This window comes from Miscanthus floridulus, chromosome 7, assembly GCF_019320115.1.
Source record: "Miscanthus floridulus cultivar M001 chromosome 7, ASM1932011v1, whole genome shotgun sequence".
In the NCBI taxonomy this organism is placed as follows: Eukaryota; Viridiplantae; Streptophyta; class Magnoliopsida; order Poales; family Poaceae; genus Miscanthus; species Miscanthus floridulus.
In genome coordinates, this window is record NC_089586.1 from 22,662,150 (window position 1) to 22,667,921 (window position 5,772).

General features: G+C 46.8%; 1 long non-coding RNA gene across 2 annotated transcripts; it reads left to right on the forward strand.

The window, feature by feature from the left end:
* The first annotated feature begins 3,303 nt into the window (after nt 1–3,303).
* LOC136462824 (uncharacterized) lies at nt 3,304–5,452 on the forward strand. 2 transcript variants are annotated; one of them, XR_010760822.1, is made up of 4 exons: nt 3,308–3,938; nt 4,044–4,124; nt 4,846–4,995; nt 5,218–5,452. It is a non-coding gene; the product is annotated as an uncharacterized lncRNA (long non-coding RNA). The 2 variants fall into 2 exon arrangements; XR_010760821.1 differs by having other exon boundaries at nt 3,304–3,938; nt 4,044–4,995.
* The last annotated feature ends 320 nt before the right edge of the window (nt 5,453–5,772 follow it).

Here is a 5,772-nt window from a genome sequence, read left to right on the forward strand (position 1 = left end):
TAATGTTCATAGCACTAGCAGTATGCTGTAATCTCTCTGTGTTTCGTGCTGCTGATGGAAAGGCCTTTCTTTGTTTGGTAATGTCTAATGTCATCATTAATGATGACGTGTTTGTGTTGCAGATAGCAAGACAAGCCAACAATGTTGCACGAGGACGAGCAACTGCAACTGCAACTATAAGATGCTGAAAACCAACTGACAGATCATTGGAAGGTGAGTTCGGTTAGTCATTTAACAAACATGTCAGTTAGACAGTTGCATAATTTGCACGCCATTTCTTTTGGTTGAGATATGTCTACCTGTATTTCAGCTCAGCACTCGGGCAAATGCACGGCCACCAATATTCAAAACACAAGTCTGATTTGAACAACTAATTTGTCGAGCAAAGCAGCAGCAAGCCAGCGTCGCCCGTCAAGGACCGAGTACTCACAGGAGTCGCCGATCAGGATGCGCCGCCGTATCTACATGCGGCCGTGCGGGGAAGGAACGAGTGCCGTCGCCCGTCGCTCGTCGCCCCGTTGGCCTCGCTAGAGATGAGAGGGAGCTCTCCCGTCCGAGTCTACCTCACCCTCGCGCTCTCCCAAGCGCCGCCATGGCAAGCAGCAGCAGCAACCGAGAGCACGAGCTCCTCGCTGGAGATGAACACGAGCTCGCCAGCGATGTCTCCAGCAGGGCGCGCGTGGAGGTGCTCGCAGCGAGGTCTCCAGTAGGGGCGGAGATGCTCGACGCAGTCAGGGACGGAGATGCTTGACGCGGTCAGGGGCGAGGTCTCCGGTAGGGGCGGAGATGCTCGCCGCGGTCTTCGGCGAGGTCTCTGGCAAGGCACGCGTGGAGGTGCTCGCCAGCGAGGTCTCCAGTAGGGGCAGAGATGCTCGATGCGGTTAGGGGCGGAGGACGAGTGGATGCGGCCGTGCGGCTACGGCGCTTGGGTGGATGCGGATTAGGGTTGAGGGGTGAGGGCTGAATGATTCCACGCTTATATACTTAGGCTTCCTAGGTGGGCTTCTGGTGGGCTGAAAGTTTCGGGGCCCCAATGGAGCTCCACGGGTCAATTTAAAGATCCGCTCCAAAACCACGGTATTTTGGGTATCTGAACCCGCAAATCCGTGGGTGAAAACCAGGAACTGAAACCGAAAACCGTGGACCCGAAACCCACGGATATCTGCCCCGAACCCGATCCGCTGCCATCCTTAGGCTTCTTGGACCCCTTGCGAGTCAATGAGAGGACATGTCTAGGCCTCTATGGATGTGACGTGGAAGAACTAAAACAGAGATTGATTGTTGTTTTCGACGAATTCACGATGAAGAAGAAAATCCACATACTTCTAGCCTACAACTGCGAGTATGTGTTCTCGGCTTTTAATTTTATGCTTCTTTTTCGTTAAGATTATTTGATAATTAGGATTCTATAATTGTAGCAACCATTTCATCTTCATTTGTGTCAATCTTGCCAAAAATTTGATCGAGGTGTGGGACTCAAAGAAAAAACTCATTTCATCATCTGGATGCACTGGTAGCAGTGCTGAATTAGAAAGCAATCCTAATAACATATTATTTTCTAATCACACATACCGATTTCCTAATAGTTCTCCCTTTAATGTTACTCAGTGTTCGAAGAAGACATATCGATGGGACGTCGGTTCCATTCAAGGTTGTCGAAATGAAGGAAAAGTACATGTCACAGCCGGCGGGAAACAATGAATGTGGGTTTTATGTAATGTGGGCAATGCTTCGCTACATCGGCGGAAAATCAGAAGAAGACAATAAGTTGGTGTGTATAATCCCCATTTTATTTATGTCTATTAATAATTCAACAAAATGATTTAATGTTTCTCTTTGGATATCATCTTTTTTGAACGATAGCGCAAGAAATATAACCACCAAAGGCTGTTAGACATGGAGATCGTCGCACTACAATCGGAGCTCGCAAAATTCATCTTAGCCGAGGTATTGGAAAAAGATGGAGTATTTTTCATTGCACAATCCGTGAGTCACAAGGACCAGTATGGCCCAGAGCGGCTCGTCAGATTATTGTAAGAAGTCCGAGAAACATGTGTGAAGTCCAAGAATATTTCTTTTTTATTTTAAGGGATCGAGATGTGGATAAGAACATTTGAATTGTAACCGTAACATTTGTAATGTTTAATACTGATGTACCTGTCGTCTACGTAGCGTATATAAAGCGAAACCCAATTTCACAAAAAAATATAAATTAAAATCAATTATAAAACAATAAAATGCTAATGGCCATTACTGCCGGTTAGCAACGAACCGACAGTGTTGTCTTACAAAACACTACCAGTTATCAACAAACCGACAGTGTTGTCTTGCAAAATACTGCCGACTTGAGCCATGAACCAACAGTGTTGTTTTGTTCAACACTGTCGGCTTGAGCCATCAATCAACAGTGTTGTCTAGATCAACACTACCGGCTTGAGCCATGAACCGACAGTATAGGCTTGCTCAACACTGTTGGCTTGAGCCAAGAACCGATACTCTTGAAGCAACCATCACTGTCGGTTGAAACTACAAACCGACAGTGTTGTTCAACTAGATATTGTGGAATGATCCAGAAACCGACGCTGTTTCCTGTAGATCAATGGTCAATTTTTAAGAACCGACCGTGATGTCATCGCCGCTGGTGATGAGCAAACTAACAGGAGGGAGCTATACAGCCGATCGATCGGAGGCGAAGCTCAGCTGACCAGCTAGCTAGTTACGATCGAGCTTGCGAGTGTAGTGCAGCAACACTGATCAGCTGTGCGTTCTGCCAATTTGCAATGATCTGCAGAGCGATTCGGAGCTCCTATTTAAGCTGTGTAGTCGGCGTGTAGCTGTAGCTCGATGGAGTCGCGATCGCTTGTGGAACACATGCATGGCTTGGGATATAAACTAATGATCAATACGCATGCAAATTGCAGCGCACAGGGACAGGCACGACGTGGTAGAATCGAAGGATCTGCAGAGTGTTATATTTTTGTCCACTATATTTTATTGGATGCTCGGCAAACTATCTATTCATCGAGTGCCAAACTAAAAACACTTAGTAAAAATTCTGACACTCCACAATTCTACTGGAAAAACACTCGATAAACTCCGACACTTGGTAAATATGAAAAAACACTCTCCAAACTACGGCACTCGGTCAACATCTTGTCATGTATCCCTCCATAAAAAAAGAAAAATAAAAAAAAATAAAAAATTTTATTTATCGAGTGTCTAGTATCTAACACTCGCTCTTTTGTTTACCGAGCCTTAGGACCGTCGGCAAACTCCGGCTTATTGGCGCGCGCGTCTCCCTTATCTCTTTCAGCCGTCGGCCGCAAGCCTCTCCCCGCGCTTCCTTCCCTCCTCTGCCCCGCGCCGCCTCTCCTCTGCGCCCCCTCCCCCTCCCCCTGCAAATCCCGAGCAGAATCCCGCCCCGGCACTGCAAATCTCGCTGCCGGTGCTCGAGAAGACAACCGGAGCTCGGCCGAGCAGACCCCCGCCCCGCCCCCCCTCCTCCGCGGCGCTCCTTCTCCACGCCCCCACTCCGCGCTTCCACTTCGTGACTCGAGCAGGGGAGGCGCTCTGCCGTTCTTCTTGGCGGAGCTTCTTGGCACGGTCGGAGGTGGGGTCCCAGGTGCAGTCGAGCCGTGGGCGGAGCTCCTCCTCGGTGCGCGCGCGGCCATGGCAAGCAGCAGCAGCAGCCGAGCGCAACGGCCATGGCAAGCAGCACGAGCAGCCAAGCGCAGGCAAAGGGCGCGGATGGGGCATGCGGCGTGGTGGCGGGGTTGGGGCGGGTTGGGACTTCCCCGTCCTCTCCATCTCCCGTGCTCGCCCAAGTCCATGACTGCTCTCGGTTGGGGAAGGAGAAGACGGCCGCCGCCAGCCCGCCGCTGTCGTCGCCGACGCCTCCGCTCCAGCGTGTCCTCCTCCAACGCCGAGAGCAGATCCAGGTGCCCCTCCTCCAGATGCGCTCCCCCATCTTCTCCTTCGCGTCATCTCTTTCTCCTTCCCCTTCTCTTTCTGCTTCTTGATACGATTCATCAATTCGATTGCAGGCAGCGTCCCCTTTCCCTTCCCCATCGGCGGCACCCGGAGCCGCAAGCAGGAGAGGAGGAGGCGCTGAAGCGGGAAGGCAGGTAGGTAGTCTCTGGGTGAAGGCAGGAGCCGCCCGCCGCCAACGCGCCCTTACCGTGTCCTCCCTGGACCCTGAAGTAGTCTCCTCCGGTCCTCACGCAATTTGTTTTTGGCTTGGTAGCTGTAGCACAGAGACTCCGTTCGTCGTCCCTGCTGCAATGTTTTTGGGTGAAGTATAACAACAAGTGACTTATCAACAAGCCCATTCTTGGATTGGATTTTTATTAGAAAGTTTAATTTGGATACAGTGATCTGATATTTTCTGTAGGAGTTTAATTAGAAAGTTTAAAGCTTGCAGAATTCACCTTTACCTTTTAGTATTGAAACAATTTCTTGCTCTAGAACAGAGCGTCTGAGTTAGTTGCAAGTTATTTTGTTGTGTATCAAGATCCTTCTCTAAGTTTCAGTTTCAGGAGGGATCTCCACATGCCAAACACTACATCTGGACTGGAGTTTCAGATTATAGTGATATCGAGATTGGCATAGTTTTTGGTGTTTATTTAGCTGCAGCTGCTCCACACACTTTCAGTTGTGATTCTGCTGTACTGCCTTTCCAAATTCAGCAGAGTTAACAGTGATGCACTCAACCGAAAATAACATCACTGAAAAAAAATATGTATCTCACTGTCCATGGATACAAACGAACTGACACATCACTGGAATTATGTATCTCATTGACACATCACTGAAATTTGCTTCTCTAAACTATTGTTTTGGTTTCAGATTGGTCTCCAGAAAGGTTCTAAATCTTTTCAAGAAGCTCGAGCAGCGAGATTCACTAAGCTAGTGGGACACTAGGTGATAAATGGGAGACTGAATCTAGAAGTGATAGAAGTACAGTTCAGTGAGTTCAATCACCACAAGAGAGAATGGGTTAGTACCTGACTAAAATTATATTGTCACTACTATTCGGCCGGCTTATTTTGGTTCAGCGAAACAAACACACGAGGTTGCCGTGCACTGGTTAGCAGCTGCAAAGTCGAAGTTCACAGTGAATTTAAACGATATAGTTAGTTATCAGTGTGTAAACATGTGGTTACTTCTATACCTAAGGGTGAGACAATAAACTATGTTCATATTTCTTCCTTCTTGCAGCAGTGAAGAAGCTATTTTCATGAAGAATGGAGTAGAAGACATGTCTACTGGTGCGATGGTTTTACCTTCACTATTTTGGTAGTATAGTTTTTGAATTTTTTCTGGATGTTGATTTTTTTAAACTTATACCTGTCATTAGTCTCTTAAATTTGTCATTTTCATTTCTATGTCTATGTGGTTATTATGAGAATTATGTTGCCATGAGCATGATGTGTATGCAGATATGGTGTACTAAGAGTGTTTTGTATGGCAGCTATTAAACTGAAATATGTTGAGAAAAAAAATATTTTTTTTCTTTGAAAAATAGGTTTGCCGAGTGTAATTTCCAAAAACACAAACAATAATAGTATGCTGAGAAAAAAAATATTTTTTTCTTTGGAAAATAGGTTTGTCGAGTGTAATTCCCAAAAACACTCGACAATCAATAATTCTTTGCCAAGTGTATTTTGGAAAAAAAAACACTCGGCAAATCATTTTTTTTTTTGCCGAGTGTCAAATTTGACACTTGGCAAACCATTTGCTAAGTACGCGATAAAAAACACACGGCAAATAGCT